Source organism: Camelus dromedarius, chromosome 5, assembly GCF_036321535.1.
Source record: "Camelus dromedarius isolate mCamDro1 chromosome 5, mCamDro1.pat, whole genome shotgun sequence".
NCBI lineage: Eukaryota > Metazoa > Chordata > Mammalia > Artiodactyla > Camelidae > Camelus > Camelus dromedarius.
The window spans coordinates 872717-896937 of NC_087440.1; the positions used below are offsets into that span (position 1 = coordinate 872717).

Below are 24221 nucleotides of genomic sequence, written 5' to 3' on the forward strand. Positions count from 1 at the left end.
CAAAATACAGATTTTAAAGCCTTCAGCATAAATAATCTATGTTGCCAAAAATAAGGAGGGGAACTCACAAAACAAGAAAAAAGTACCATGTTTAACTAAAAAGTACCTTGTTCACTCCAGAAACAGAAACAAGTCTTAACATGAAAACTGAGATTCTGAAGTAATGATAATGCTTTCTACAGAGAAGTTCAGAATATCATAGTACTGTTAACTAGATAAATTTAATCCATTTCTGTTTCTTAATAAGGGAAAACTGCCATTTCTCAATTTCAGATCCAAATGAGAACAATTTAATGTACTATATTCTAAGGAAATGAGCAGCATTCAAAACAAAGTCATTCCACATTAAATAATGCCAGCAATTTATATGACAAACAGAGGGGTTTACAAAGGAAAAAAGGCTACTTTATATATAATAAAATTACTACAAGTCCATGGGCTGATGATTAATGTAGCTGCTTTTGATATTGAGCTAGGTTAAGGCCATGGACATGCAGATTTCATTTCAAAGCATCTAATCAAAGACTAATATTGGTTACATTTTTTTCCATTATAAAATGATTGTATCATTCAACTTTCCTTGAGCAAGAAAAACAGCCAATAGGATGGGAAGGAAGAAGGGGGAGTTGAGCTTGTAATGATTCTACACATACAGCCTGAATTCTCTTCGTGTATTTTCCACTAACTTATTAATAAGCCAGACAAAGCAGTAATAGGTCTTACAAGAGTGACTGCTAGGCTCTAATCAGATTCTATGTAACATTTCATTGCATTTTTATTCCTTTGTCTTAATTCATTTACCCTAAGTAGTAAATATTTTTCACCTTCAGAAATCTTTATTCTGTAAAATGTTTTTCTCTTATTGTGAAGCATAAAGGCTTTATAACGCGACTGTTCTCACATTCCAGTTTCTCTTTCTCAGTTTTACACATGAACTAGCCACAAAGAAATCTGTTGGTTTGTTTTTTTGTTTTTGTTTTTTCCTTTCCTACCAAAAGTGCCAATAGCTAAGCCTTTTTCATCTCAGTCACATACTATACTCTCACTTGGTACATGGAAATCAAGTTTTTAAAACTCAGTTACTCAGTTTTAAGATAAGGCTCTGTTCTAATCATAGCAATATAAAATACACTACATTTTTATCTTCCTCTTGCTTTGGTCATAAATGAATCTTCACTGTTTCACTGTATTTATTGTAACTTGAAGGACTGCTATTGGAAACCTTTATGGCATTATATACAAGTACTACCTTATTCTTACTTAAAATTTTGTCCAGTCTCAAAGAATTATTTGTTAATCACTGGCTAAACAAATCAGCAACTTCACCCTTCTGATTAGAATGTTTAAAGTTATACTTGTCCCCCTCTTCCCTTCAAAGGGCCGTTATCTGCTGGTTCTCTCATTTTATAGCTTACAGGGTAGTGCAAAGGGAATAGATTCTTCTAGTATTCTTACTACAAAGCCACTCTTTCCCCACAGATTTTATTATTTTCTGCATACACTTCATAGGACATAATGAAAAACTCAAAATAGTCCACACCTGTCATACTGTAGAACAGTGACAATCATAACACCTAAAGTTTACTGGGCCCTTATGTGCCACTCTTCCAGTGCTTTCAATAAATATTAACTCATTAAGTCCTTCCACAGTACTACAAGATAGTAACATTTTTATTATCACCCTTATTTCACAGATGAGAAAACCAAGTAAGGTGCCTAAGATCACGAAACTAAAAAGCAGGATATCTGACAGCCTGACTCAAGAATCTGCGACCACTGTGCTTTTATAAACACTACACTGATTACTAAAACCTGTAGGAAGAAATGCATATGGTTACCCAAAGAGAGCACATTCCTGCAGGCTGAGATTATAAATGAACCCCATCGAATTTCTTCAGTGGGACTTAAGATTCAATACTAACTTGCAACAAATGCAGATTAGAACAGGAAAATTTATTCTTTTAGGAAATATGAGTACATTTTCACATATAAATGCATGCGAGTTTTGTCAAGAGGATGTTGCTGAATCAACGTGTAAGATAAATTTTATTATTATACAGTCCAATGCTCTGTAATATGCTAAGTAAGGTAACTTTTGAACACATAAAAGTATCTGAACCATAAGAACTTGATTAATACAAAATTCACAAAACTCCCTTGGGTCTTTCAATTTTTTGTGATATCTGAAACAGCCGACACTGTTTCCTGTAATCATTCTCTACAACTATGTTGTAATAAAAGTATTTATTTTAAGAAAAATGGAACAACGTGAATTCAAGTCGTCTTTAATAATATTTTACCTTCACTGGGATATGGCTACGGTTATGTTACATCACTTGGAAGCAGTAAAACAGGTTTCTACTTGAATTCTATAATTGTATACGACCAGCCTTAAGTTCTATCTTTCATTATTTTTAGTGAAGAAAGATAACCGAATTCCATCAACTGGAGGAGGTCAAAGTGGTGAGGTTCCAGCCTAAAAGACAATTCACGTATCCTGACAGCTGTTAATACTACATTATTCTCATATGATAATGGGTTACCTCAGACCAAGAAAAACTCTACAGTCCGAGAATCATAAAAGACAATCTAACCATTTTTATGAAAAATTAACTAAAATTGGAGAGAACTAGATTCATAACTATTTTAAATGAAGGTTTCTAAAACTCCATAATTATAATTACCTTTAATTACCTTAACTTTACAGTTTTAATTCATAGCCCTGAATTCTGACAGTAATAAGAGCATCATGTGAGTGCCTACTGCATACTAGGTACTATACAAGACACTTCACCTGTGTTATCTTACTTAACAACTATCCTATGGGACAGGTATCATTTTCACTTAACCCACGGGACAAATAAAATTTACAGATACTAATCTGCCTAACACTACTACAGCTAAGATAAAGCAGAGGGAGAACTCAAAGTCAGATTTGCCGGATTCCAAAGGTCTTACCCATCATACATAATCATATCACATCACACCTCACCTCACTCACATGAATGAAAACATCCACACCTTGGTTTTCAGTCTATTTCACTGTTTTAAGACACAGACTGCAAAAATAAAATATCTTTTATGTCATAAAAAAGAATCTACTTTTATGTTTAATTTTGAGAAGTTATATAAAAATTATCATGATATACTGACTTATACTCATTAAAACAGTTCTTCTGATAAATACAACTTATACTAATTTATTGAATTTTTAGATCTTAGTACAATATCTATTAAAGGACCAGAAGATTCATCTTTATTTTTAGAGATGAAATACTCAGTTTTAAACTTGAGCTAACATTACTTGGGAAGAAGGAATAAAGAAATCCTAGCATGTATATCTCAGGAGTAAAACACAAGAGTACTATTTTCTAAGAGCATCTCATTCAAGGAGCTGGGAAGAGGCACTTTTAATTTAAAACTAAGGCAATGATATCAACAAGGGATGAACTATGAAATCTTTTATCTACTCTAACAGATAACAGCATTACACTTATCAGAAAGTCCTCTCCTGGGATTATCTGGTTTTCCCTAACTTTAAACCTAGAGATTACAGTATTATTTCCTTCTTTGGTTTCCCTAGTGATACTTCCATAAGTGTTAACACGAAGATTCAGATTATTGGCTTATTGTATAGTAACTGCTTTCTTAAGACAATCTACAAAGAAAACCAACATTTGTTTCAAATATGTCTACCTACTATTTTAGAACACATCCTGTGTGAGAAGGAGAAACCAACACAGGCTAAAAGGAAAAATATCTTTAAGTACCTGGCTAAAGGGTTTTCTTTCTCTACCACCCTAAATTTTTTTTTCAAGCCATGTTATGCTAAAAGATAAAATAATTTTCACTGATTGGATGGCTTTTCTTCTCTATCCAGGAAAAATAAATAATAAAACTGTCACAATGAAATCAGTATTGAAGAGCCACAAACACTTCTCACTGGCATAGTCACAAGGGTCCTGAACTCTCCTTCATTTTTCTTAACAATTTTTTTAAAATAAGGGCTTTGATAACTGCAGTTTGGTAATACAGGAACAATCAACATAACAGGCTACAGAACATCAATAAACAGCCTTGATGATGGTCCCAAATAATTATCAGATTGACTTCTCTCCATGATTGCCTCATCCCTGCCTCCCTTTCAAAGAACCAGTAAGTTTCCTCCATAAATATTTACTTCTGTCATAGAGTGATTTGAATTTTTAAGCTTTAAAGTAACTTTTCACCTAATTATTACTTTATTTAAAAAACACCCTATCACAAGCTAAGCAGTAAAGAGTCCCTCCAACACTGATGGGGAAAATAAGAATTTCAATCATTTCAGTTGACCAAGGGAATATCAGACAGTTGCACAAACTACACTCTGATTTGAGTTCTTCCAGTGTAGAGAGTAAACTTATTACTCCTGCTGTTTCCTGTCTTGTTTTACTTACTTCATTTCAAAAACTTAAGGACAAGGACAAAATAAACCTACTTAAAACCTGCCTGTAAGCTCTTTCCAACGTAGGAGCAAATCTTTCTTGTTTGTCACTGTACTCACAGCGCCAACACTGAGCCTAACACATAGCAGTGCTCAATAAACTTATGACGCGTGAATATTCTTATTTCAAATGTCCATCTAGCACTACAATAATTGATTATGGCTTTTTTTTTTAAACCTGTCTATTAAACTAGACTGTGGAACTCTACGGAACCAGGGACTGCTGTCTTATGCACCTGCAGCATCAAGCCCTGTGCCAAAACAGAGATGAGTGAGTAAATGTTTAAATGAATTGACTGTTTTTGATTAACTGAAATTTACTTAACAAGTACTTCAATTTACTAGATATTATCCTTACATTTCACTACTTACTCTAATTACGAAAAAGTTATAAAACAACGAAATTACAATATACACAAAGCCTATAACACACACTCTACACGTAACTTCCTTTCTTTCTTCTCTTCTTTTTTATGTATGGCCAGGAAGTCTACTGAAATCAGTATAAATGCATCCTATACTCAATACTTACCTATGTCACTGAATATGCTACTTATAAAGAATAAAAGATTTGTAACAGCTACAGGTTCTATTATCAAAGAAAGAGCCCATTTCATTCCCAACAATATTAGGAGTATCAGTTGTATATTTTTAAATGATCAAGAAAAGAAAAACCATCATAATACAAATCTAGTTACCCCAATACACTGTAAGCCTCTTAAGAACAAAAACCCATTTTTCTTAATTATGCCCTATAGTACCTTAAGTACAGTAAATGTTCAAAATAAAACAAGCTTTAAAAATTTTAGAAGTTCTTCATAATCTTCAAATAAACAGAAGTTAATCCTGTTGCCTAAATCCAGGCATTCTAGGCTTTCTTTATTCCAATGGACTGAAGTTTTAAAATTCTATGTTATAAGAGCTTTAAAGGAAATGTAAGACTTGTTAATTAAGATTAAGCCTATAGTGTCTAAAATTTGAAGTTGAATAAAGGTTAGCAGGTCACAATATCCATAGCAGATGATCAGTTTGTGTCAGCAAAATTCTAACAGATTTTCCCAGTTTTGAAAGAAAACAGGATTGAATAGGACAAAGTTTAACTCAGTGTGACTTTGGCTGAACTCACCTATTTCTGATAATTCACACAGGTATCACTGAAGGGGACTGGATGACAGAATATGGTGAGCCCCCAGACTCTATTCTCCATGAGCTGCTGCTACAGCTTGTATAACCTAGTTTACACCCAGAGTCAAGTGTGACTACAGCAGAGAGGATACTTTGACCAAATACAATCTTCACTAATTCATCAAACATCACTATGCAAAACAAATATGGACCAATCTCAAATCCACTTACAGGTCCCTACCCTTTTTATTTGAGTATTTTCTTTGAACCCCTTATTGCTACAAAACAGTAGCTCTCAGTTGTGGCTGGACAGCAGAATCAGTAGTAAAACATAAAACTACACAAAACCAGGATCCATGCCTCTCAATATCCTGATTTAGTAAGATGACGGGTAGGGTATTGGTATTTTTTAAATATGCAGCATCGCTCTAACGTAATATTTGTTATCAACTTTCTCTAAGCGCAGTCCAAAAATTCCATGCATTTGCTATTCTTTACATAAGCAAATATTTCTGGTCCCCAACCCCTGACCCATTTAATTAGAATCTTGGGGCAAAGGCTCATAAATCTGCATTTTAACAAGCTCCCCAGATGATTCTTTTGCACTCAAGTTAGAAAATCACTGCGATAGGAAAGTACTGAAAATTTTACTTTGTGTATATATATAACTCTAATGTGTGTGATGGTTTCTATAATTTGTCAACTTAGCTAGGATAAATTTTTTCCTCAGAACTCCCTTCCCTGTATGTTTCTGGTCAGTGTGGGCCACACACTGTCACTTATCTGCTAGCTCACTTTGTTGGTGTGTGGAAGCAGCCCAGGTCTGCAATGACTCCATCTTTCCTTGAATCTTACCTTCAGCTTCTCTTTCTCTTGGGCCAAGTGCATGTTTAGTTCCTTGAGTAAGACTGCCTCAGTTCTCCTGCAGCGTAACTGTATCAGTAAGCTTGAAGGTAGCAGAAACTGATAAGCATTCTAGTCTGTCTTTGTTAGTTCTAGCTTGTACTCATGGCTTCCAATTTCCCATGTTCTCTTATCAACTACCTGCCTGTGAAGTTCAAGCTCTGGCAACAGACTCAAAGCCTTACAGACTGTGTGACCAGCTCCCATGTTTGTGTAGTCAAATCCTTTAATAATATACAATATATACTAATGATTCTGCTTTCAGATTGATATAATGAATTAAGGAAGAACCACTGACCTAACCCTTATTTTATCCGTATTAAATCCACTGCAGTAGTCCATTTCTCATTTCACTACCTTTATTCCTTTACTGTTATGTTCCAGCCAATGACATGAAATGGCAGGAAGACAAAAGGAACCTTTCCAAACTCAGGTGATCTTCTCAAAGTGTATTTAACCATCTATTTCTAAATATACAATGCAGAATTTTTTTAAACACCGTGCTATTCAAAGTCTTGAATGAATTTCCATAATTGTTTCTTCCTAAATAACACTTTCAAAATATGGATGGCAAGAGCCCATTTATTAATAAGTATTTATTGACTACTAGAAAGTCTTTGTACCTGCTACAAAGACTCCTAAGGATACAAACACAAAACATAGCTTTTAATGGTTTTAAAGAGTATGATTAGGGCTCTCGCATATGTGTAAAAAGGTATTTGGGAGTATAAGGAAGCATAGTAACGGCCATCTAACAATTTGGTGGTTAAAAATACTTTCAAGAAAAGAGAGATTTAAACTAGTAGGGGAAGGAGTGGTGCTGAAAAAAAAGTATAAGATGAGAAAGAAAAGTAGTTGCAGGAAAAAGAAACAGCAGGTTCAAGGATTAGAGTCAAGAGAATGTAGTGTCTACACTGGTTCTCAAAGCATGGTTCCTAGGTCACTAGCATCAGTACCACCTGGGAATTTGTTAAAAATGGACAATGTACAGCCCCATCCCAGAGGCACAGAATCAGAAAGCCTGGAGGGAGGGCCCAGCAATCTGTTTTAACAAACCATCCAGATGATTTTGATATACACTAACGTTTTAGAACCACTGATCTAGTTTGATCAGAGAGCTGAATTAGGTTAAGGTTACAGCAAAGGAAGCACGATGAGACAGTAGTGCCTGTTGACAACTGTCAGAGGTGAATCTGCACGAGGTTACATATGCTAATGTTAAGTCATCAACAGTTCTCAACTTCTGAGGCTCTTTCCCCCTCCTAATTCAACAACTGCAAAATGCACATTCTTTTCAAGCTCTCACAAAATATTTATGAAACTTGAATATGTGCTATGCCCCAGAATCACCAAGCTTCACCTACAAATTCTGATGTTATATTTCCATTATCATTGAATTTTAGTATTATTAAACTTCAATCATAATTTCTTCTGCAACCTCAGTTATTTAGAAGTATGATTTTAAGTTTTCAAACATTTTTTTAAAGTTAACCTTTTAAAAAAATAAGTCCTCATAGAAGTAGAATACAATGCTGTATGTACACAGGAAACATGTTATAAACCAATGTTACCGCAATAAGAAATGAGTTAAAAAAAAAAAACAAACTGAGTCCTAATTTAGCTTGCATTTTCATCAGAGAAGGTTACCTGTTATTTCCTGTTACTTCCTGAGATTTTCATACGGGCACTTTTCAAGGCTGAGTAATTATCTGTTGCATTACCAGAAATTTTGGATTCCATTAAGTACTATATATGCATTATATCAACTCTGGTATTGATTCTTCAAAATGTGAATACCTTCATCCAGTAGATCAAGCTATTTCATTGTGTTGTTCAAGTTTTCTGCCTCGTTACTAAATTCGTGTGTGTTAGAAACTATTATGATTGTGAACTTATAAATTTCTCCTTGTAGTTGTTATTTTTGGTTTATGTATGTGGAATGTGTTATTTGATACAAATATCATTAGAATTTTAGTATCTTTTTTAATTTTTAAAATTTATTTATTTATTTATTTATTTATTTATTTATTTATTTATTTATTTATTTATTTATTTATTTATTTTGGGGGGGTTATTACATTTACTTATTTATTTTTTTAAAGGAGGTACTGGGGATTGAACCCAGGACCTTGTGTGTGCTAAGCATGCACTCTATAATTTGAGGTATACCCTCCCCCAGAATTCTAGTATCTTCCTGGTAAACAGAATCTTTTAGTACTATATGATATGGCAGAGAACTGCTGATGGTCTCCCCCAATATCCAATCTCTCCTCTTTCCTTAGTAAGGAAGTCCAGTTTTATTCTGGGCAGCAAAGTGCTCTCCTAAAATATACTTCATAATTGCCTTGCAGTGAAGGGCCAGTGAAACTGCTAGGTGGAACTTCCATGAACCACTTTAAGAGATGGCCTAATAGCTTGCTTGAGCTCCACCCGCCACCCCCACTCCATCCTTCCTCCTACAGGAAATTGGAAATTTGTTAGAGTTGGTGCTCTAAGCAACCACCTTGAACCATAAGGTTGGCCACGTGCTGACAGACAGGTGGGTAAAAACTACTCGGAAACAACCTGTATCCCTAGCTTCATGGCTCCTTCTTCCATATTCAAAGCCAGAAATAAAGCATCTTCGAATTTTTCTCTGGCTCTCGTGCCTACAATTTTCCCTTAAAAGGACCCCCGTAATTAACTGGACTTTCTGGGTAATATAGGATAATCTCCCCATCTCAAGATCCTTAATATAATCACATTTGCAAAATCCCTTTTGCCACGTTAAAGGTAACATATTCACAGGTTCTTGACGATTAGGGTGTGGGTATCTTTGGGTGGCAATTATTCTCGTCACCACAGATGTACTTTAGACCTTTTCAGTCCTTTCCCTGTGTCTAACCTTACTGATATCTTCTCTTTTATCTCCCTGTACAGCATTCCTAATTATTTCTTTAGATCTACCTTCCACCTCACTGTCTTTTCAATCTAATATGCTGTTAAACTGCCCTTGAATTTATGATTTTAATTATTTTATTTTATTTTTTGTTTGTTTCTGGATTCTGTCTAATTATTTTGGACAATTCCTTATCCCTGAGACATACTTTCATTTCTTCCATTTGTTTCTTCTGATAAATTAAGCACATTTATTTCTACATTCAGTACCCAGTAAGATAATACCTGAAGTCTTTGTGAGTCTGATTTTGGTATTTTGTTTTGCTCATGGTAACCATTTTCTCATATGCTTTTGTGGTTTTTCACTGGAGCTCAAGCTCTCTGAGGGATTAACATCTTTGGAAATTCTTTGAGGCCTTTGAGAGGATGTTCTTCCAGAAAGGACTTGGATTCACTTCTGTCTTTCTCTGGGCACAATACCAAGCAAGCTATAATCACTCAAAACAAGTCTCAGCTTACACTTTTTTTTTTTAAATCAAACAGGTAGTGGGGTCCCAAACCTCTATGAATATTTGATTCTAATTACAAATATTCAGGGAAAACCTTGTTCACCCTCTATTCATATCTAAGGCTGAGAAGGGTAAGTTTTCTGACTACCTCTCTTTGCTAGGGTGATTTTTTTCTCTGTCTCCCTTTCCCAGTAGGGCTATAGCCTTTTTTGGGTTCTGGTTTTAGGAAGGTAGATCTCTAGCTTGACCCCTATAATGTGGCTTCCATTCTTGTCCTCTGAGTCCCATGCTTACCTGTTAAAAACTGACAATACAGCTCATCAAGAACCAGCAGATGCCCTTAAAGCAGCAGTCATTAGGCTGCTTTGGAAACAGCTCTGCATTTGGCCTCTGTTTTTGTTTTTCATCTTTTTTGCCAGTTCAGCCATTTTTTCTAAGTTTCTTTAAAAAAATAAATCCACCATTTTTGCATATTTGATAGTAGGAAGATTTTTATTCCTTTAAAGATAGTTTCCCATATCACTGAAAATAAAGTAAATGTACATATCTATTACTAACTGATAATAAATGTAAGATTATGTTACACCAGTAGTTCTAAAGTTATACCTTCCTTGTACATTTTATTTCCTTATTCTTCTCTTTCACCTTCTCAAAGTTCCTTTCTAAGGGGTGTCCTTTATCAAGTAACTCTAAGTAAGCATTACCTTCCAGTCTTTGCCACCCATTTCCAAGACCCGTAAAACGTTCCCAACATTCCTCATTTTTTAAATATGGCTTTATGGACTAGCTATATGTATATTTATGATATTATTACTAAATAATAAAATTTAACTGTATTTATAGTCAAACAAGCGCAAGAATGGAAAATAAATGATTTATGTTAGGATAGAGAAAATTTCCCTTTCTTTTCACTTTTAATTTATCTTATGCAACAAAATAACCACCACCAACCATCCTTGGCTGAAAAATTATTCATACAAATATGCTACTGAACTCAATCCTGTCAGCAATTCTCTCATGTAATTGTCTCAGGATGTTGGTAAATTTCAGTGGGCAGCCAAATTTAAGAAACAGTCATTGTAATGTCTGTCATGCTGCAGTTTTCATTTTAAGGGTATAGAAAGACACCACACTCTTCGTGGCTGCCAGAAATCAGCGAGACATGTATTTTATGATAAAAACCAATGCAGTCTCATTTTACAATCTGTCAATAAGGGAATCAGGCTGAAACCACTAACCAGTAAATGACTACAATTTCAATGCATCGCCTCTGTAAAGGCGATGTTAGGTTGGTTAGGTTGGTTTCACAAACTTAAGGGTGGGGAAAACACATGGATTCACAGGAGGGTTCAGTGGTAAAGCAATGGACGGAGAATCCAGGGAAATAGTAACCTTTCACTATGCCTCAATTCTTTACTGGTAAAGTCAGAATGACCACCACAGAAAAAGAACAAAACTGATCAGAGATGTGGGGCAACCCACAACAGTGCTCCTTCCTCTTTTTTGTCTTCCCAGTAAATCAGCTTCAGAGCAGGAGGAGATCAGTAGGTAAGGAAAATGGGTACACAAGGCCAACCACAACCTGTCGAGGGACCTCTCCTCATACCCATACAGAGAGCCAGTGAGCTTCTCCTGTTCTTCTTGCACCTCCACACGAAACAAACAATCCTGAGAAAACCTTGAACTTGTTCTGGCTTCTTTGTGAGTTTATATTTATTACTATTACAGACAGACCCCAAAATTTCTTCTTTCCTTCCTGTCACTATTTACCGAATTCACAAGAATCCATTAAGTCTTCTGGGTCTGTCTGCAGTAGCAAAAATAGTCTCTGACTGTTAAACAGCCCTTTAATTGAAACCCAGTGAAAACACCAAAAATATGTTTGAGAGAAGTAGAGGAGGAAATAGCCTCCTGTGGCCTCAAAGGAGAAAAAGTGTTGCCATCTCTATTAAATACCATTACACTAAAATAAGAGACGTGCATATTGGTTTCACTTTGAAATAGTAAAAGCAATGAGTAAGAAGGATGTTTCTTCTTTAAAGCCAAGAAAGGCACAATGAGAAAAGAAACAACTGATAGGCCCACTACAAAGCAGCAAACAAAAAACTCTCCAAATCCATATTTTAACACTGCTTTGTAAAGCATTAATTAAGACTAACTCTCCTCTAGTAGTTTTCTCTGAGGTCAAACATACACACGCCCACAGGATTCCCATGAGCCTGAGCCAAATTCAATTATCAAGACAGTGTAGTGAAACACATAATTTTGTACACTTGGCTGCATAAAAGCCCATATCTAAAACAATGCTTTGTAGTTCTACAACAGGAAAAACGCTGTCACTCAAAAGATAACTGGGTTTCACTTGCCTCTTTTCCTTTTATATCACATATTAATAATCATAAATCATTTTAAGTAGTTATTTAAAATCTTCACTCTTAAAAACTAAAGGACAATATCTATAATATTTACAAACTATATAAGGAAAATGTGACAATAAAAACATAAAATGAAAAACATCCTTTCAATGAATATTCCAAAAATAAAATTATTAGCATATTGATCTTCAGAGTAATCATTTTTTTCTTTCCCAACTATCATTCATACCTACCTAATCTTTCTACTCTTTTCCATAATTAGCCTTGTTTCACTTTCTAAACTACTCATACCTCTACCAACCACAATTTTGTCCAACCAAATACTTCTAAAAAATATACATATATATGCAGGTATATATGTCAAACTGTACCTGTGTATAGATATAAATATCTTTAAGCATAGTAATCTTTCATTAATCATTAGGAAATTATGCCTTCAATAGATGAATTTGCTAGAGAACTGAAGTTCATCCTTTTAAACCCTAAAACTAAGATTAAGACATAACATACTTTATACTTAAATAAAAGCCGCCATAAATAATTTAATCAATTGCCCTAGCCAATACAATTAAAAAAGGGGGGGGGGGGATACAAATACTGGAAAGAGAAAAAAGGAAGAAATAATTTGAGAGTATACTCTCTCACATGGACAGCCAAGCACATGACATGTGAATTTAACCTTTTTGATGACTGAGAACAACCACTGCATTTTTCTTTTTATTTTATTGTTTTGAATTTCTAAAGTTTTAAAAAAATTTTCTAGGGGGGAGGTAATTACTTGATTTTTACTTTTTTTTTTTTTTTTGATGGAGGTACTGGGGATTGAACCCAGGACCTCGTGCATGATAGGCATGCACTCTACCATTGAACTACACCCTCCCCCACCACTGCATTTTTCTATGAAATATTTTGTCATCCAGCCTTAATGAAGTACGTAATGCCAAATGCTGCTACATATACTAAATGGTCGCAGGGTACTAAGTTTTAATACTACATTTTTTTCTCTTTCTTTTGTATCAAAAGTCCCTTCTTACCTCTGCTAGTGTGTTCAGCTTTAGCAGCACCTTCCTTCCCTGGTTTGTAATCTGCCTCCTTTAACCTGCTATAAGCTATAACCAAACCTGTTAGTAAAGTTAGATGACTTAATAGTCAGGTGACTATGTTCCTGGAAGCTCAGAAGTATACTGTTAAGAAAAGTACATGAATTTTAGGATTCACACTTTAAAAGTACAGACTTTCTAGCTTACACTCAAGTGTATATAAAGATTCTAGGGAAAACTACAAGAATTTTTGGGGTGTAGAACTGTGGTTAAAGGGCCACTTCATTTCATAATTAGGTCAAATGGAGCAGATGCGGGAGCAGTGAGTAAAGATGTGTGATTTGTGTACTGAAAATGATCATTGCTCCCTAATTCATAAGAGATTGTCTCATGTTTTACAAAGGGCAGACTTGTTTGAAGATCAGCCTGAATAATGTCTTTCTTAACTTATGAATTGTAATCATTTTAAAACATTAAAGAAAAGTGATTTAATGTGCTCAAACACACATAATAAACCAAGTTAATAAAAAAAATTTCTAATTAGGTACATTCCTAATACATATAAATAGGAAGGGTCTATAATTAACATGTCAAATATAAATGACTCTCAAGCAATTTTCCGTTTCTTAGGTTAGCCACTGGCTCAATGATGCTGAATCCACCAGTAATTTTCTTAGCACACTGTATTTTCCACCAACATTTTCCAATCATGAAAAACACAATTAACAGTTCACATGGTATTTTATACAGCATCTTAGTAGATATAACACAAAAACTTCCAGGGCCTCAGGATAGTTATCCCACATCAAAATTTAAAGTGGACTCATCAGCGGACTACTGAGTCGTATACATTATGACAATGCAAACTACAAAAAGCAAGTCCTTTGCAATTTTCATTGTCTTGTAACATTTCAGAAGTTGATACAGTATTAATGTGGCTCTAACTGTACTCATTTATTTTTACATAAATTTTATTTACTTTTAATTTTTACTTTACAATTAGTTACCAAATGTATAATACCCAAAGGCTATACTATACAATATAGTATATTGTACTATACGTGTAAAGTACACATTAGAGATGTTATGCAAGGTGGGAGGGTATAGCTCAGTGGTAGAGTGCATGCCTAGCATACATGAGGTCCTGGGATCAATCCCCAGTACCTCCACTAAAATAAATAAATAAATAAGTAAATTACTCCCCCCAAAACAGATGTTACACAAAAATAACATTTTTTCATCTATGAAACTAGTAAAGATGAAAGAAAATTGTGATGCCCAATGTTAGGCAGGTCCAGAGGAATACACTCTCATGCCTTGCTGAGGGAACTGTACCATCTCTCCAAAAGACTATCCGGTAAAATGCTCATTTATTGAAACTTAAGGAATAAATAATAATGTTCATCTATCAAACCATAAGGAAATAAGTTTCCTAAGGGAATAATCAAAATATTTATTTCAGAATTTATAGCAACAAATACATGAAATAACCTAAAATCCAGCAATAGAAGTGTAATTAAATAATCTGTGTGTTATATAGCCATTAACTATCTGATGATATGGAATAATTTTCTCAACATTAAGTGAAAAAAGGATACTAAACTATATTATTTAAAATATATATTATACATGTATCTCTCTCATATAATCACAGAACAAATTGGAAAGAAAATTTACTTGCTAATAATGATTACTTTATAAGAAGTATTATGGGTGGTTTTATTTTGTTCTTTCTAACTTTGCTACATTATTCAAAAATTTTTTACAACCTTCACATAAGAAACAGTCACATAAATTATTTGAAAAAAGAAATCAAACACCTTGTCCAAAATGTAGTGACAAAAACTGAGATACTGCTATTAAAAGAATGTTTTTAAACAGGAAAATAGTTCATACTGTATTTTATAACAAGAGAATTTTAAAAATATCTGTTAGCATATATAAAGAAATATAATTTAAAGGAATACAAACCAAACTGACAAATTTCTAAATGAAGATTAGTTACAAGCACTTACACTTTGTTAAAAATTTGCAAAACATTTATTACTTTTTATAATGAATGTTTTCCCTCTGTAAATAGCTGACAATAACAGAAAGTCTTCCCAATATTGTTTAGACTAAAAATGACATTTGCGAGGAAACATTAACCCAAGAGTTTAATGAAACTGCCACCAGAAAAAACAAGTAATTACTGGTTAAAAGTACACATTATGTCAAAATAAGCCATATTTTATCTTTTATACCTTATTAATATTTTAATTTAATTCCACTGTATTCAGGATGTTATAAAACTAGCAATCATATCCAGTCTTTGAAAAATTAACGTTCCACAGTGACCTGCTCCCAATAGGGGTAATTTGATTATTTAAAAACCAAAAGTTTTCTGCACAGAATACATTACATCTTATTGGGCACACCAGAGACTATTCTCAAGGCAAACACAGGTCTGAACTCTGGTCACTCTACTCAAAAGACAAAATTAAATTCTCCCAACCCTGTAATTGGTCATCATGGGCCCAAGATTTTATAACAATATAGAGAATCAATATAATCGTTATATTAAGGATTAACTGGACTCAATGTTTAGCTACTCACAAACAAAAAATACTCAACGATTCTGGATAACCAACTCAACATCTTAATATATTTTAGTACCAAAAGAAAACCAATGCAAGAAAACCAAAGGCACACAACTCTTGTGAAAAGGGAAGAACATCTCATACAGAGGAACTGAATGTAAGAACTGAACTAAGGGCTAAAAATTCCGAATTCTAATCACATATAAAAACCAAGGACCCAAGTTAACACTTCTTATCTCAACGTTCTCAACCATAAATTGAGACATTCAATACAAGTCATAAAATGTTTGAAAAAAAGAATTACATTTTTTAACCAAGAGAAAGAATTCATTGTGCTAACTGGTCCACATACAGACAAATCTCAATGGCCCTGAAATCAGTACTGGCAAGTGTGGCAACTTAGAAAGATTTAAAGTATATTTAGTAACTGAGAGGTGGCATTTAAATACCAAGGATGTAAACCTTAGCTTAATCATAGCTGAGTGCATAAAGAGGTTTATGCTGTCAGTGCTGGCCTAACAAGAAGTATCCAGCACAGCCTTGCATATAAAAAGTATACAGTTCAAAAACAAAGATAATGATTAACTAAATATATACTAAAAATATAAAATGTTATGCCTACCATTTATCATATATTAAAATGTATTAAATTAAAATATAATTTGTTAAATTTATAAATACAGTAAAAATGTGAACATACTTTATGAAATACAATCCTGTATTTAATCATTCTCAAATATTTCTATAGTAAATACTTAGCTCCTACTTTAACCATATTATTTCTTACTGCTTTCATTCACTGTCTTCATTACATGCCCACTTTTTGTATCTCAGCATTTTATTGTCTAAAAAAATAGTATCACTAACATTCTTCATTTGGTAAGTTAAAATTAAGATGAATTTATGTTTCCAATTTTTTAAACTTATGACATTAAGTAAAGATGATAAGAAAAATGATGAAATTAGTTAACAGGAAAATTTGGAAATTACTACATAAAAAAAAGCGGGAGTGAGGGAGGCAGGTACGATGGAGCTTTGCAAATGGAAATATAGCAGATTACTCAAAACAACCTGCCTCCTAAAAACTGAATATGCTGAATTAAAAGCAACAATGCAGGTATTTTTCAGCTTGAAAAGTTTTACCTAGTTCTGGCTTACGTATTTCCTCAGTATTTTCACACTTGTCTTTAAATCAGAATTTTAAATAATTGTTTTTAAAGTGTTGCTGTACTACTTCTATCATTTCAGCATTCCTAGGTCTGTTTCTATTGACTGATTTTTCTCCTAGCTATGGATAACATTTTCCTACTTATTTGCTTATCTAATTAACACAAAGTTCAGCATAATGATTCCTCCTAGGTCAGAAAAAGGAAGGGGCACAAAGAGCCTTCTAAGATACCAGTAATGTTCTATTTCCTTACTAGAGTGATGAGTACAGTGTTCACTTTTAGACTTTCAACTATATGTGACTCTTTATAAATATGCTGTAGTTCTTGAAAAAATATTGTAAGAAATTAAGTTACATGCTTTGAGAAGATTCAGTCTGAAAACAAAAGGAGAAAAAGGAGGGCAGCAGGAAGTATATCACCAAAATTGACAAATAGGGAACTCCAGGGCTCCATACACTACACACAACACACACACACACACACACACACACACACACGCTGGAAAAAAATAGTCAGAATCAACTTTAGTAGAATCTAATAAAAATTACAACAACCAAGGGAAGGCTTAGTAAAGAAAGAAATGGCTACACTGAGTACGAAAGTGCTGTGGGGTTTTTAATTGCCTACCTACCATTCTCCACTCCCCAGCTCAGCAGGGACAGTGAGGATGGCAGTTACACTACTGATGCAGGCTGACAGTGCCAAGGGAGCAATATGAACTTTACTCTCAAAGAATTGTGGCTGAATGTTATGACTTGACTGGCAGCTTCCTCAAAAGCTAGCACAAGAATGTGTCTTTGTTTTGTCTGACTTGGAGCATTCCTAGGGCGAGCAGCCTAGAGGAGGGGAAAAAAGGGAAGGTAAGACACAGAACTAAAAGCCTAGGGACAGATTGAGGAAGGAGAGAAATGTGCTTTGTAAACTCTCCTATGTAACAAGGAATCTAGAATGCCACACATACGCTGAAGGCTGAACTCGTGCACAGAAAAAGGTCTAAAAAGACCCTAAGATTTCCACCTCTCGCTGATGTTTAGGCTCCACGCAAACAGGAAGGCTCAGGCAGGGTTGTAAACAGCCTGACTAAGCACTGGAGTACCCAAACACAGAATCATCCAGCCAAAAGTAGGGGAGCATTTTTTAAATTTTCTTTATTTTATACATTTCTAGTGTCTGGGTGTTCACGAAATACAGTCAAAACACTAGTTGACTAAGGTATGGAAAAAAGGCTTCAATGACCACACATGGCAAAGAATACATACATAATAAAAATAGTTTTAAAAAGATATTAAACAAACAACAATGAAACTAATAACATCCCACAACAAGCAGCAACAAAAAACCATGAGGAGGGGCGGAATCTGATGGCTAGAGTCGTCAATACATAATAATATTCAAAATGTGTGGTTTTCGACAAAAGATTATGTGGCATGCAAAGAAACAAGAAAGTTCAGATTCATAGGGAAAAAAAAGGAATAAATACAGAAACTGTCTCTGAGGAAACCCAGGCAAAGGACTCCACAAATAATTAAAAGGAAACCAAGAAAATAGTATCTCACCAAGTAGAGAGTATCAATAAAGAAATAGAAATGATAAAAGGGAATCAAATGGAAATTCTGGAGCTAAGTAGTTTAGTAACTGAAATAAAAAATTAACTAAATGGGTTCAACCAAACATTTGAGCAGGAAAATGAAAGAATCAATAAACCTGAAGATAAGTCAATTAAGATTATCCAGTCCAAGAAATAGGAAAAGGATGAAGAAAAATGAACAGACCCTGAGGAATCTGTGGAACACCAACCAGCCAGCTTACCACCATAATGCATAATGGGAGTCTCAGAGGGAGTGGAAAGAGATGGAAATTATATTTGAAGAAATAATGGCTGTAAAATTCCCAAACTGCATGAAAAACATGAATCTACACATCCAAGCAGCTAAACTAACTCCAAGCAGGATGAACTCAAAGGGATTAACACCAAGATACATTACAGTCAATCTGATGAGACACAAAGAATCTTGAAAGCAGCAAGAGAGAACCAACTTATCAGGTGCAAGGTATCCTCCATAAGATTAAAAGTCAGTTTATCAACAAAGAATTCTATATCCTGCATTATCTTTTTTCAAAAATAAAAGAAAAACTAAGACATTCCCAGATAAAGAAAAGCCGAGGGTGTCTGTCACCAGCAGACCTACTCTTTAAGAACTTTAAACTATAGAGTTCTTTAGGCTGAAATGAAAGGACACTAGGCAATAATTCAAAGTCATGCAAAGAAATAAAGAACAAGTAAAGATGGCTACATAAGTACATATACAAACCAGTATTACTGCATTAATGACTTGTAACTCCTCTTTTTCAGTTTATATATATATGACTTGAAATAAGAAAACATAAAACAGTAAATATATGTTTATAACTAAGTATCTATGTCAACAGGAACACAATACATAAAGGTAAAATTTCTGACAATAACAACATAAGTAAGGGCAAGGGGTAGAGCAGCATGGGAGCAAAGTTTTTGTATACTACTAAAACTAAGCTGGTATTAGTTCAAGCTTGATTGTCATAAGATTGAGATGTTAATTGTAATTCCCAGAGTAACACTAGGAAAAAAACTGTACAATATACAAAAAGAAACAAGAAGAGAATAAAACAGTACACTACTCAAAATCAACCACAGTTGACCCTTAAACACAGGTTTGAACAGCACGCGTCCAATTATACATGTATTTTTTTTCAATAAATTTATACAGTACTACTATAATTTGTGGTTGGTTGAATCTGCAGATGAGGAATTACAGATTTGGAGCTCTGATTACGGGACTAGAGCACCTGCAGATTTTGGTATCAAAAGTGTGTCCTGGAACCAATCACCTGCAGATACTGAGGGATGACTGTAATCACAAAAGAAGGCAGAGATGAAGGAATTGGGAAACAAAAAAGATGTAAGACACACAGAACACAAATAGCTAAATAGCAGAAGTAAGTCCTTCCCTATAAGTTACTTTAAATGTAAATGGGTTAAATTCTCCCATTAAACAGCAGATACTGGTATAATGGGTTAAAAACAATCCAAGTAAATTCTATACACACACTCAATTTATAGTCAAAGATACAAAAGCTTAAAAGTAAAAGGATGAAAAAAGATAGTCCATGCTGAGAGTAACCAAAGGAGGCTATACTAACATCAGACAAAACAGAGTTTAAAACAAAAGCATTACAAAAGAGAAATTGTTACAATGGTAAAAGAATCAATATAGCAAGAAGACAAAGCAATTATAAACATAAACAAACCTAATAACAGCCACCAAACATATGAAGCAAAAACTGACAGAATATTTTTATTCTTATTTTTTATTGAAGTGAATTTGATTTACAATGTTAGTTTCCAGTGTACAGCAAAGCAATTCAGTTATACATATACATATACATACATACATATATATATATTCAGTTTCTTTTCCATTATGGCTTATTATAAGAAACTGAATGTAGTTCCCTGTGTTATACAGTAGGTCCTTGTTGTTTATCTCTTTTACATGTAGTAATCTGTATCTGTTAATCCCAAACTCCTTATCTATTCTTCCTTCCCCCTTTTCCCTTGGTAACCACAGAAACACTGACAGAATTGAAGAGAGAAACTGACACTTCTACAATAACAGAGAGTTCAAAACTTCACTTTCAATGATGGAAAGAACAAGCAGACAGTTGATCAATAAGGAAATAGAGTATTTGCATGACAGTATAAACCAACCAGACCTAACAGACATATACAAACACTCCACTTAACAAAAAGCAGAATACATACTTTACTCAAGTGTACATAGAATATTCCCCAGGAGGGATAATGTTAGGCCACAAGTCTCAATAAATTTTAAAAGACTGAAATCATATAAAGTATTTTTATGATAACAGAATGAAACCAAATATTAAGAGGAGAAAAACTGGAAAATTCATAAGTATGTAAAAATTGAATAGCATACACTTAAATAACCAATGGTTTAAAGACAAAAATCACAAGGGAAATTAGAAAATACCTTTAAACAAATTAAAACAAAAACACAACATACCAAAACTTATGGAATATAGTAAAAGCAGTGCTGAAAGGTAAACTTATAGGTATAAATGCCTATATTAAACAATAAAGACTCCAAATCAATATCCTAAGTTTGCACCTTAAAGAACTAGAAAAGGAAGAACAAGCTAAATCCAAAGCTGTTCCTAACAGAAGGAAGGAAATAATAAAGACTAGGGTGGGGGCAAAACAGAATTTGGGAGGAGGGGGAATTATGTTTGTTGTTTGTTTGTTTGTTTTTAATGGAGGTACTGGAGATTGAACCTAGGACCTCATGCACGCTAGGCATGCACTCTACCATTGAGCTATACCTTCCCCCCTAAAACAGAATTTTTAAAAACAACAGAATCAACGAGACCAAAAGATGATTCTTTGAAAAGATGTTCAAAATTGAAAAACTTTTAGCTAAACTAACCAAGAAAAAAAGAAAGACTCAAATTACTAAATTCGGAGATGAAAATGGGGACAATTCAACAGACCTTAAAAATAAAAATGATTATAAGTGAATATAATGAATAACTGTACACCAAAAAAATCACACAACCTAGATGAAATGGACATGGTCCTACAAACACACAAAGTACCAAAACTGATTCCAGAAGAAATGGAAAATCTGAACAGAACTACAACAAGAGATCGAATTAATAATCAAACACTTCCCCCAAAGGAAAGCCCAGGACCACACGGCTTCACTGGTAAATTCTACAAAACATTTAAAGAATAATTATCAATCCTTCTCAAACTCTCTCAAAATCCAGAAGAGCATAGAACACTTCCTAACTCATTGTGTGTTGCCAGGATTATCTCAATACCAAAACCAGGTCAAAACATTCAAGAAAAGAAAATTACAGACCAATACCTCTTACAAATATAGATGCAAAAATCCTCAACAAAGTACTAGCAAATCTAATCCAACAGCATCTTAAAAGGATTACACATTATGACAAACTGAGATTTATCCCAGGTGGGTCAACAATGACGATCAATCAGTATAACACCACATTAACAGAATGAAGGAGAAAAACCATATGATCATCTCTACTGATGTAAAAGAAAAAAAAAAAGCTTGACAAAATCTAACACACCATCATGATAAAAACATTCAAACTAGCAAGAGAAAAAAATTCTTCATCACAATAAAGGGATTTTTATTGAGAACCCACAGTTAACATACTCAATGGTAAAAAGACTGAAAGCTTTCCCTTTGAGAACGGAAAAAACACCATGATGCTCTTGTCTGACACTTCCATTCAACACTGTACAGCAAGTTCTAGCCAGAGTAGTTAGGCAAAAAAAGAGAAAGAAAGGAAAGCCACCCAGATTGGAAAGAAAAGAATAAAATTATCTCCATTCACAGATGACAAGGGAGGACAGGGAATAGTTCCATGGTAGAGTGCTTAGCGTGCCTGAGGTCCTGGGTTCAATCTCCAGTACCTCCATTTAAAAAAAAAAAGTATCACAGATGACATAATCCTATATACAGAAAACCAAAAGAATATACACACAAAAATTATTAGTCAATAAATACAGCACAAAAATCAGTTGTAATCCTATACACAATGAACAATCTGAAAATAAAATTAAGAAAACATTTCCATTTATAATGGCATCAAAAAGAATAATAAGAAATACATTTATCTAAGGACGTATAAGAACTGAATACCTAAAACTGGGGAAAAAAATCACTGAAAGAAATAAAGAAGACAGAAATAAATGGAGAGATATCCTGCTGTCCAAAGACTGGAAGACTTAATATTGTTACGACAGGAATACAACTCAAAGCAACCTACAGCTTCAACACAATCCCTGTAAAAATCCCAATGACCATTTTTGCAGAAAAAGAAAGCCTGTTTCTATAGAGATTACCACTGCTACTCTGACATGTTAGGAGTATAAAAGTCATGGTTCCTGTCTCCACAATAAGAAAACTAAAAAGCAAAAACTCTTCTTAGATCTCTCAAAGAATTGAGGTCACAGGGTAAATCACTGCTCAGAAAACTGTCGACAGAGGAAGATAGCGAAAAGCCCAACTTACCAGAAGCAAAAGCCCAGGACCAAAAGCCCATTGCTGGAGACAGCATTTATTTTTAACAAACCCTACAAGCAAGGAGAGGATGGAATAATTAGTGATGAAAGAAAAAAAAAAAAAGCCAACCTAGAGTTCTGTATGCAATTTAATTATCCTTCAATAGAGAAGGAGAAATAATGAATTTCAGACAAGAAAAAAGAGGGAATTTGTTGTCAGTAGGACTGACTTGCAGGAAATACCAAAAGAAGTTCTTCAGAGAGAAGAAAAGATGACACACACGTCAAAAACATTTTGGTGAAGATGTAGAGAAATTAGAACCCTTAACAGAGTGTAATTCTCACACTTCCTAATTTCAAAATTAGCTCAGCAGCAGAGTATGTGCTTAGCATGCATGAGGTCCTGGGTTCAATCCCCAGTACTTCTAATAAAAATAAGTAAATAAACCTAATTGCCCCGACCAGACAAATGAAAAAAAAATTGGCAAAGAATTTGAAAAGACATTTCATCAAAAAACATACACAAACGGCCTACAGGCACAGGAAAAGATACTTAACATCATTAGCCATTAGGGAAATGCAAATCAAAATCACAATGAGATACCACTTACACCCCCTAGGATGGCTATAATTAAAAAATAAATAAATAACAAATTTCAGTGAGGATGTAGAGAAATTAGAACCCTCGAACATCACTGGTGAGAATGTAAAATGGTGCAGTCACTGGAAAACAGATGGGGGTTCCTCAAAAAGTAAAATGTAGGATTACCGTATGACTGAACAATTCTATTCCTAGGTACATACCCTAAAGAACTGAAAACAGGTGTTCAAACAAAAACTTGTACATTAATGCTCATAGGAACACTATTCACAATAACCAAAAGGTGAAAACAATCAGAAATGTCCATCAACTGATGAATGAATAAACAAATGTGGTACAGACATACAATGGACTATCAGCCATAAAAAGAAATGAAGTGCTGATACATGCTACAGCATGAATGGACCTAGAAAATGTTATGCTAAGTGAAAGAAGCAGACACAAAAGGTTACGTATTATATGATTT

At 34.1% G+C, this 24221-nt stretch overlaps 1 protein-coding gene and 1 non-coding gene across 15 annotated transcripts in view; both read right to left on the reverse strand.

Moving 5' to 3' along the window:
• CSNK1G1 (casein kinase 1 gamma 1) overlaps window positions 1–24221 on the reverse strand; it is a 150238-nt gene that overhangs the window by 115161 nt on the left and 10856 nt on the right. The gene's annotated exons all lie outside the window — the stretch shown is intronic.
• On the reverse strand, window positions 13080–13152 carry TRNAD-AUC (transfer RNA aspartic acid (anticodon AUC)). Its single transcript has one exon. It is a non-coding gene; the product is annotated as a tRNA-Asp (tRNA).